Raw genomic sequence first — 11,098 nt, 5'->3', positions numbered from 1 at the left:
TCCAGAGGCCGTGATGAACCCACGTTCTTTCCACAACAACCCATGGGCATGTACAGTGGCAAAGGCATAGCGCGAATCTGTAAAAATGTTCACTCTTTTGTCTTTTCCTAATACCAATGCACGTGTCAGGGCAGTGAGCTCCGCTGCCTGTGCTGACCAATTTGCAGGGAGTTTTTCTTTCCATACAGTCTCAGTTAAGGTTACCACAGCACACCCCGTATGCCGCACGCCATGTATTACACTACTTGAACCATCTACGAAGAACTCCTCCTGTGGGTCGTCTGTCAAATCAGGACGAATTAGTACTGTCTGAGTCAATACCTCTAAGCAATCATGGCACAGAGGTCCCGGTTCTGGCATCAGGGTTGCTGGGTTCAAAGCAGTGGTGTGCTTGAAGGTGAGGCCTGGATTAGATAGGAGAAAGATTTCATATCTGGATTGTCTGGAGGGGTTTAAAAATTTCCCTCCCTCTCCTCCGAGGATCTGGGGAATCCCATGGGGTGTATGTATTTCCATATCCGCTCCCATAACAATCTTTTGGGCCTCCTCCACAAGAGTAGCTGTGGCAGCGACAGCCCTTAAACATGCAGGCCATCCCTTCGCTACCGGGTCTAGGACCTTGGAGTAGTAGCCCATGGGCTTCCAAGTTGGGCCTACTGGTTGAGTTAAGACCCCTGAGGCCACCCCTTTATTCTCATGCACATACAGTCTATAGGGCTTGCGCCCATTTGGAATCATCAGTGCTGGGGGTTGCAAGAGGGCAGCTTTCAATAACTCAAATGCATGTTGGTTTTCCTTAGTCCATTTCCAATTTGTGAGACCCTCTTTTGTGAGGGACTCATATAGGGGTTTGGCTTTTCCCCCATAATCAGGAATCCACAGTCTACAAAACCCAGTTAGGCCCAGGAAAGCTCGCAGCTCTTTGGGATTTTTGGGGGCAGGCATATCCTGTATTGCTTGAATTCGATCTCTACTCAAAGTCCGAGCCCCCTCCTCAATCTCATAACCCAAAAAGGTGACCTTTGGCTGACAAATTTGAGCCTTTTCCCATGACACTTTATACCCTTTCTTTCCCAGGGTATTCAGCAAGGATTCTGTTGCTCTTTTTCCCGTCTGCACATCAGGGCTTGCTATCAATAAATCATCAACATACTGCAGCAGCGCCACCTCAGGGTGTCTCTCTTTCCAGTGCTCCAAGTCTTTTTGCAATGCTGTTCCAAAGATATGAGGGGATGAGACAAATCCCTGGGGCAACACTGTCCATAACAATTGAGTCTTATGATACATGTCCGGGTCTTCCCATTCAAAGGCAAACAATTTCTGACTATCTTTATGACCTCTGTCCTCTGAGGTCAGAAGGGTATGCAACATCATCTGAACATCAGCCCAGGTGGGGCGGTGAGTCTGCCCTACTGACCGAAACAAGTTTTGCATTTTCTCGGGATCCTCTCTGAAAGAGGGATTCTGATTTTTCCAATTGAACAAATCTGACGTATTGAAAGGCACATAAACAAAGGAGGTGTCCCTTTCCCCTATCAATACCTCTCTCATGGGACACTGATAGTTGGGGGCTGGGTTACGGGATAAACGAGGGGGTCTATCTGGTGCCCATCCATTCCAGAGGGGTGAACACCATGCTGGGGACCAGTGGCCTGGTAGCCAGGACTGAGCCGGGTCGGGCTCTTGCAGGGGTGAGTCACCTTTCCCTTCATGTTCATATGGGGGTGCCGATTCTGGGGTGCTCTTTGAGTCTCCTTTTTCCGGAGCACTAGGGCCAGATTCTTGTGACGGTGATGGTTTCTGATCTCCGGTGCTTGTACTGGCCGGTGACCGGGCTTCGTTCCTGTGCCTTAGTCCCTGAGCCAGATCTCCCTCACTACCAGAATCAGAGAGGACTCGGGGCTTTCTCCTAGCGTCTTTTGCCAATAACATCTTACACATTTTTCCTTTACACTTCTGAATCCATGGGGGAATGGGATTCATCACAGCACTCACCCAGCAATCTATATACGGATACTGATCCCAATGACTGTCCCTTGTTATCACACCTAACACTGCATTAGCCAACTTCACATCAAAAGAACCGACATCCGGCCATCCTACTCCAAATGATGGCCATTCCAATTGACAGAAAGTAATCAATCTGTCCTTTGACATCTCTATTCCGTAATCTCCTTTGAACTTACTAAATGTTCTTAGCATGCATCCTAATGGGGTTGCAGAGCTTTCTTCCCGGGAGCTACCCGAACCCATTGTGTCAACCAATATACAAAATCACTCAGATCCCTGTCCATTGGGTCACAAGGTTCCAGCTGAGCCCCCTTGCGTTCGACACTACCTTGTCAGGCAGAATCGGGGCGGCTAGACTCAGGCTTAGTCCCAGACCTGGTCAGCGGCTCATGTTTCTAAATGAACAAAGTCCCCGGGGCTAATGTTCAGACCTCTATGCTGAACACTAAAACCAATATCCAAAATTCCAAAAATCCCTGAAAGACTACTCAAGTGACACAAGGAAAGCGAATACTTACTCCTGCCAACACCCTGGCGCCGTCTCTTTGGACCCTGCTCAGCCTGGGTGACTCATTCAGTGGAGAGCCTTTAACCTCCCGGGTGTCCCGACTCACGTTCCCAGTGACCGTGACAGACTCCAAAAGCAGTCTGGTGCGCACTTCACAGACACCTTTGCCGCTTTCGTCGTTGACCCCGGGGTGGGCCAACGGCCTCTCCTGGCTGGCTCGCCAAATTGTTGCACAAACTGCTAGTTTCGTGCCCCTGGAGGCTTGTCCAATCCACCCCCAGGAGAGAGTCACACACACAGGCTAGGTCCAATTTCAAATTTATTGTTTGCAAACAGATCGACCAGGGAGCTGAGCCGCTCAAATCAGAGTCGACCCCAAACTGTGTCTGAAACTTCTTTTTATAGCCAACGTAAACAATAGATTTCAATGTGTCGTGCAATTATTGGCAGACTTAGCATTACATCTTGCATCGTATGTCTAGCAGTTACATGTTCTATGACGGTTTACATACATGTCTCATTTACATCTTAAATCCCCTCCCAGGGGCAGTTCTTAAGCCCCCCTCGATCATCCTTCGGTCAGGGTCTGATCTCTTCACATCAGCATCTTTCCCTGTCCCTCTTCTCTTATCTCTCGTAAGGAGTAATTTATTGCATCTGTTCCTGGCTCTGTCTGCAGAAGTTTAGTGCTACTCGTAAATCTATCATTAGCCTACATGCCTTAGCAAAAGCAATTGTGATAATATGCAGATGCAATTATAAAAGCAGGATGTATAGATTATGCTATATTTTTACCACAAAAACGTACGTTACCAGACACAAAATTGGATCCTTTACCAGACAGAAAATTTTAGCCGGTAGTAAGGTTCACACTGACCTGTTTTAACAAGGTTCAGATCCAGTTACCACGGCCAAGTTGGGAGCCTACAGGCAGTCCTCCTCTGAAACCCCAATAGAGATTTTGAATTAGGTCTCTTACCTCTCAAGTTTGGTGCCTCGGGGTTCGGGGGGGAGGGCAGTCTGCAGTCCTCCTTCCTCAGCTTGTGTTCTGGATCCGAGTCACGGCACCAGGAATTGTCGTGGAAACACACGCAGCACACTTTTGGGTCAGGTCAGCAGAAGCTTTTATTCAAAAGAAACTACAGCTGTAGGGGGGATTCCAAAGTGACATGGATTTCCCAAGCACTTGGAAGGGGTCCCCCCCCAAGAGCAAAATCAGGAGGCTTATATACTTTTTAACAGTTGCTTACAACTCACGTGATCATATAGTGAAATTAGCATAAAAAGCGGCTATAAACATTACGTCATTACTTCTTTGCTGTAATCAGGATGGGAACTTATGGGGGAGGCGAGGTTAGTTCACAAACTTCCTTCTTGCACCTGGAAATCAGAGTTGTACATGCTTTTTGCTACCTTCAAGGCTGCGGTGAGTGAAGCAGTTGCAGAGGAGTTACAAAGAACAAACACTTTCCCTTATCTGTTCTACTGTACAGATTCAGCAATTCTCCACAAAGCGGTTATGTCATCTTATAACTCAAATGATCAAAGTTTAAGGCATATATTTTTTTGATTCCACAATGGTGAATCCTTGGCAAGGGAAGGGGCTGGGAGGTGGTAGGGAGATCTGCCCTACAAAGGGCTATGGACACTGGCTGGTTGGTTTTGGACTCAAAGCTCTGGAGAGGGCAGAGAGCCCAGCCACAGGGATACTGTCTTCAGTGCTGGGGCTTTCTGAGCAGAGACTGCATTACAGAGTGCTGCAAAGGGCAGGAGGGCAGGGGAGCAGCAGGCACCCAGGGGTACAGGGTACTGGAGAGAGGCTGAGAAGCAAAACCTGCCAGACTGGGCTCAGGGAATGGCAGCAGCAGCTTCTTGCAGACCCGATGGGCACAGGAGATGGCCAGAGGCAGGCCCTGGGGGCATTTGGAGCTGGGTGTCTTGAGGAGGTCACCGTCTCGAGAAGGTGCTTCTTCTCCTTGCATGGGGGGGCGGCTACTTTCAGAGACTGATAGGGAAGGCACCCCCAAGTGCCTCGTATCCAAATCTGATACGAAGGTCATCCCCTCGCAGGTTCCCCGGTGTCTGGGCTCATCTCTGCCTGAGGTGTTTCCTATTAGCCCCTGCCCCATATCAAATGCTGGGGACCAGCCACTGGGTCCTTTGGGCTCTGCGATGCCTTACGATGCCCAGAGACTACATACGATTTTCTACACGCCAGCAGCAGGAGGCTGCTTCCCTGAATGCAGCCCCTGGTGGGAGCCGAGCAGGTCTGCATCCAAAAGCCTTCCCTCCACTTCTGGCAGAATTAGGGATGCTTTGGGGTGCTGATGCACTGGTATTTGGCTGGGGGGGAGTTGTGGAAGCTATCCTCACACACAGAGGACTCATGTCATTTCTCCCCTGCGTGCACGCATGGGTGCCTGGCCAGGCTGGAGGACTGGCTGAATCTCTTTCCCACACTCTGAGCACTGCTGTGCCTTCTCCCCTGTGTGGATGTGCTGGGGGTGGCCAGGCTGGAGGATTGGGTGCAGCTCTTCCCACATTCAGGGAAATGATATGGCTTCTTTGCTGTATGCATCTGCTGGTGTGCAGCCAGGTGCAAGGACTGGGTAAAGCTCTTCCCGCTTTCAGAGTACTGATTTGGCTCCTCATCTGTGTGCATACACTTGTGTCCAGCCAGGTTGAAGGAGCGGGTGAGCCTCATCCCACAGTCAGAGCAATTATATGTCTTCTCCCCTGTATGCATCTGCTGGTATCGAACCAGACTGCAGGAATGGGTGAAGCTCTTCCCACACACACAGCACAGCGCACACACGTATGAAGACACGCACACACACGTCCACACGCGCACACAAGTATGAAGACTTAGCTAAGCCCTTTAACTCTTTCTAAGGGCTATTGCACTTAGGATATCTCCCACCCAGGACACCTCCCCTTGCTGAAGAAGTGTGATGCATTCTTAGGCATTTCCTGTGCAGTTCAGCGCAGCTACCTACTAGGGGAATGTTGCTACCCACTCTGACCAAGCCCTCCCCTTGATCCACACCCTGGAAGAGGGGGAAAAAAGCCTGTTCAGCCCTCCCTCACTCTGCAACATCTACTGCAGCACTGGGAAGCAGCCTCCGCATTCAGCTTCAGGCACTTTAAGGTGCTGAGATGCTTCTGTGTTTAGCATGAGGCCAGTGGCACTTGCTCCCCATGTGTTTGGGGGCAGTTTGTTCAGTTCCTGCAGGCAGGAGACAAACGCTGCATCCTGTGTTGCAGTGCAGCTTAGGCCACAGAAGTACGCCAGGGCCAAAGGGGTTGTTTCACAGAGCAGTGCATAAACCGAATGCAGCTGCAAACATCTAACCCACAATATGTGTTACCCCCCGTCCAGCCTTTCCAAAAACACCTAGGCCACAGGTGCACTATCTGTCCGTACCACATATTGACCTATTGCACCCCTGAAGAGGACACTAGCCTCGCTCTTGCGAGGAGAGCTGGCATCATATCCTTCCACCGCTCCCAGCACGACCCTTGCAAGTAAGCAAACTTTCTTTGCCTCCCCCAGTCACTCACATCCCTTAGCAGGGATTTTGGGGCATTTGAGAGGTATGGACACTGGTTTATATGGCAATAAATTTGCGTGTGTGTGCTGGTTTTGTTCAAGCGGTTCTAGTGGCCTAGTGGACAAAGCACTCTATTTTGGTGCTAGGGGTTTTTGGGTTTGAGTCCTAGTTAGGGAAAAATTTATTCAAGAGTGTTAAGAGGAATACAATAGCCACCCTTTGTTGATTAAAATCTGAGCATAGACTTGGAGCAAAATAGTACCAACACAAAGCCTTTGTGAGACCGACTCATTCAATGACACGTAGCTAAATACAATTTTCCCCGTGGGACTTGAACCCATGCACCCTGGTTTAAGACTCCACCACCATCTCCAGTGGGCCACTGGAGCTGGAAGGACTTAGCTCTATAAGGAATGTACATGCTTTCCTAGGCAGCAACCAACTTCATCAGAAGCTATGACCACACTGATCATGGAAAACATCTTCTGAAGAAAGTCTGGTGAAGAAGAGCTATGAAGTATCTCATGGTCCCTGCAAGGTGTTGACTGGAAAAAGCAGCCTGCAGTCAGTGCTGTAGCAAGGGTGGGGGTGAGTGGGGCGACCGACCGGGACGTCGTAGTAAGGGGGGTACCAACAGGTGCTGCCCAGCTGGGATGGGACTTGGGATGGAGCTGTGAGTGGCTTATTTGCGGGGGCATAGGGACAGGGGAAGGGTCGCTCCCACTGCTGCGTGCACACCCGGCAAGCATGAGAGGAGGGGTGTGCCCCCTGGATCTGTGCACAGGGCACAGGTGGGCTGCTGCTGCAGGCTTTGCCCTGGGTGCCAAACTTCGGTGCTTCGGCACTGCCTGCAGTGGCTTGTTTGAGTGAGGATTAACCCACGCAGCTGTTGAACCAGGCGTGTCATTTTATCAAATCACGTGCTGATGGTCCCTGGTGCTTTTTGCGATGGTGACACACTCCTGTGACGTTGGAGCTACTGTGAAGTTGGAGCCAGCGCTTGGTCTTCCATCAAGTCACAGGAAAGTGCTGCCCTGGCATTTGTGCCAGACGTGAGGATGACACCAGGAGCACGCGTGGACTCCTGCAGACTCTGCCTGGGCCTTGGAGAATGGATTCAGGAACGTGCATCTTGGGCAGCGGTCTGTGCGGAGGGAACCGCTGATACAAAGGAGACGGCTGGGACCTGCTGGGATTGGGTGTGCAGCTGCCAGGTGGGACTCATGGAGTCGTGTTGGCTCCCTGGGGCTGGGAGACAGAAACGTGAACCCCAGGCCCCATGTTCTGGTCATTTTTGTGAAGCATTTGCCTCCTCCCCCGCCAGCCTGCCCCCACCACCAACTTGTTTAGCCTGTACAAAACACTTCTGCCTTGATTCCCAAAGCAAACAAGTGCTCTTCACAGGAGTGAGAGGGGGGATGGTTTTATACCACCATGGGCACTGTGGCTTAGTTGGTTAAAACACTTGTCTCATAAATAGGAGTTCCTGGGTTCAAACCCTAGCAGTGTCTGTGTCTTTACATCTCCCTGCGAGGCAATGTTTTTCTACCACTGGAGCAGGATTGGTCCTTGTGTCAATATGTAGCTGGCTGGCTCCTTTTCCCCACCCCTTGAGACTTTGGTAGACCCCTCATTTTGCTATAGCATCTAAACCTGTCTCTAATGAACAAGAAATGGGTTCAGCTGCAGGATCAGTGCAGTGTTTACAGTGGGGAAAGATCAGAAAGAGTGAGGTCTCTTCCCTGTTTCTATGTGCAACTGCAGCCCTGTGCAATGTAAACCCCGATTCTTCATAGGAAATGCATGTTTCTGAATGCTGTTCTTCTTGTCAAGAAACTGTCTCATGTTTTACAGGTTCTCTGCAGTCGTCTGGGCCAGGCCCAAGAGAAAGGAAACTAGATCCCAGGAGCCGCGCTGAGCGCCACAATCCAGATTCCAGGGGCATCCTTTCTGAAATAGGGTTTTTTGATTTGGACTTTTCCAAATGCATTTAATGGGTCACAGATCAAGGATGGGTAGGAAACCACCAAGAGGAAAAGTCATCTCGAAATGGACCGAAAGAGAGAGAGAAACTGAGTGAGAGGCTGAGGTCGGTACTAGATTTAATGCTTGTTGGAGTGCCCTGGCTGAGACTCCCTCCAAACATGGGGCAAGGATGACTTCTCTGCCACCCCTGCCTGTTTGCTCCCTGGCCCCTGAGCGTTGTGTCCCTGTGGTGCGGGTACGTTCTGGCTCCAGCATTCGGGCCAGCCCCTGGCCTTGCTCTGGGGACCTCGTGGGGCATCTGCCTGAAGTCCCTGGCAGGGGAGTCCCGTGGACATGGCAGCTTCCCTGCCCCGAGGCGCTCAGTCCTTGGCCCCAACTGGGCAGCAGAAGAGACCACAGACCTTCTGGTGATTTGGGGCAATGCCGAGGTGCAGCAGCAGTTCTCCAGGGCAGGTGGGCCACTGCTCTTATCTTTGAGGAGGTGGCAGCCTCCGTGGGACAGCGTAGGCACGACCACTCCGGGAAGCAGTCCAGAGTCAAAGTGAAGGCTGCGCGGCTGCCATGAATGGTGGTCACTGAGCACAACAGGTGGTCCAGAGTAGCCCGCAGGCCCATGCCCTGCATGCAGGAGCTGCCCAGCATCCTCACTCGCAGGGACCCAGGCCATGGGCATCATATATATTCAAGCACAGAAGGTCTGTGAAAGCCCCTGCAGCAGCCCAGACCTGCAGAGAAGACCCAGACAAGAGCCCTCAGGCCAGCAGCACCCGTGGCAGTGTCCTCCCTGCCCATGGCTTCCTCATCCAGTGCTGGCGCCCGGGTTTCATAGTTTCATAGTTGGTAGGGTCAGAAGGGACCTGAGGAGATCATCTAGTCCAACCCCCTGCCGTGCCAGGAAAGAGCACTGGGGTCAAATGACCCCAAACAGATGTTCGTCCAGCCTCCTTTTAAAGACCCCCAGGGTAGGAGCCAGCACCATTTCTTTCAGAAGTTGGTTCCAGGTCCTAGCCGCCCTGACAGTGAAATAGTGCTTCCTAATGTCTAGCCTGAATCTTCCCTCCGCTAATTTGTGTCTGTTGTTTCTTGTAACTCCCGGGAGTGCTCGTGAGAACAGGGACTCCCCCAATGCCTGCTGGTGTCCCTTGACGAGTTTGTAGACTACCACTAGATCCCCTCTCAGCCTTCTCTTGTGGAGGCTGAACAGGTTCAGGTCCCTCAGCCTCTCCTCGTAGGGCCTGCTATGCTGACCCTGATCATGCGAGTAGCCCTCCTTTGGACCCTCTCCATATTGGCCACATCCCTCCTGACGTGCGGCGCCCAGGACTGGACGCAGTACTCCAGCTGCGGCCTGACCAGTGTCGCATAGAGGGGGAGGATCACCTCCTTGGACCTACTTGAGATGCATCTGTGGATGCACAATGAGGTATGGTTGGCCTTTCTGACCGCATCCCCACACTGTCAGCCCATGTTCATTGTGGCATCAATGATGGCTCCAAGATCCTCTTCTGTGTCAACACTGACGAGAAGTGAGTTCCCCAGCCTATAGGTGTGCCGCTGGTTCTTCCTTCCCAGGTCCAGAAAGACTATATCCACTGCAACACCTGCATCCAAGGACTTAGTGATCTGGTCGTAGAAGGCCACCAGGTTGGTTTGACAAGACCTGCCCCTAATGAACCCATGCTGGTTGCCCCTGAGCATAACCTCCCCTGCCGGCCCTTCCCGGCCATGTGCCAGGATAATTCTTTTGAAAAGCTTCCCCAGGACCGAGGTAAGACTCACGGGCCTATAGTTTCCTGGGTCCTCCTTCCTCCCTTTTTTGAGGATGGGGACGAGATTGGCCTTTTTCCAGTCCTCCGGCACATCGCCTGAGCACCATGAGTGCTGGTAGAGCTGTGCCAGAGGTCCCGCAATGACCCCTGTTAGTTCCTTCAGCACTCTGGGGGGAGATCATCAGGAGCTGAGGATTTAAATACATCCAGTCCCTCCAGAAGTTCCCTGGCAAGGTCCCCATTAACCCTCGGCCTGTGTGTACCACCCACAGGGCCCTCGGGGGGGCCAGTGGGGGAGATATCTGGGTCCCTCCTCAGAAATACGGAGGCAAAGAAATTGTTGAATATGTCAGCTTTACCATCAGGCGAGATGCCCAGATTTCCTAGCATGTCCTGCAGAGTCCCCACGTTACTTGGCACCTTCTTTTGCCCACGCTATGTATTTGAAAAAGGACTTCTTGTTGTCCTTGATCTGGGTCACTAGTCCCAGCTCCATTTCCGCCTTGGCCTTCCTGACCGCCCCCCTAAATTCCCGAAATACCAAGGTATAGCCCTCTCTTGTGCTGGCCCCTCCCTTCCAATGGGTGTACGCCTCCTTTTTTGTTTGGAGACGTTCCTGGATGCTTTTGGTGAGCCATGGGGGCCTTTGCGCCCTCTTGCCCCCTTTGATTCGTGTAGGGATTACTTTCCTTTGAGCTTGGAGGATCATCTCCTTAAGGAGCAACCACTCCTCCTGGACACTCAACTCCCTCCAGCTCTGGGACCTCAGTGCCTCCCCCACTAGTCCTCTTACCTCATTGAAATCTGCCCTCCTGAAGTCGAGGGCTGCTGCCTTGCTGGAGGCTTTCGCCACCTTGCGCTGGATGGTGAATGCCAGCAGACAGTGATCGCTGTCGCCCAGGTGGTCGAGCACCCGCAGACCCCGTACCAGGTCATCGCTTGTGGCCGGGACCAAATCCAACAAGGCGTCTCCCCTGGTGGGGCTGTGCACAGCCTGGGCTAGGGGGAGGTCCTGTATGTCAGTTAACAACCTGCGTGAGAGGCCAGACCTGGCTGTCTGCTCCTCCCAGCACATGTCTGGCAAGTTTAGGTCACCCATGACGATCACATCCTTGGACCTAACTATCTCCGTTGACATCTTCCCCACAGCCAGAGTGCAGAGGACAGGCCAGGGAGGACACAGCCCATGGCCAACTCCAGCTCCTTCCTGGAGGGGGTCAGTGGCTGTGTGGCAGACGGTGGGCCTCTGCCACCCAGCCCCCCCCAAGCAGCCA

The sequence above is a fragment of the Alligator mississippiensis genome, unplaced genomic scaffold (assembly GCF_030867095.1).
Source record: "Alligator mississippiensis isolate rAllMis1 unplaced genomic scaffold, rAllMis1 scaffold_21, whole genome shotgun sequence".
NCBI classification, from domain to species: domain Eukaryota; kingdom Metazoa; phylum Chordata; order Crocodylia; family Alligatoridae; genus Alligator; species Alligator mississippiensis.
Note: the sequence above shows the minus strand (reverse complement) of the source record.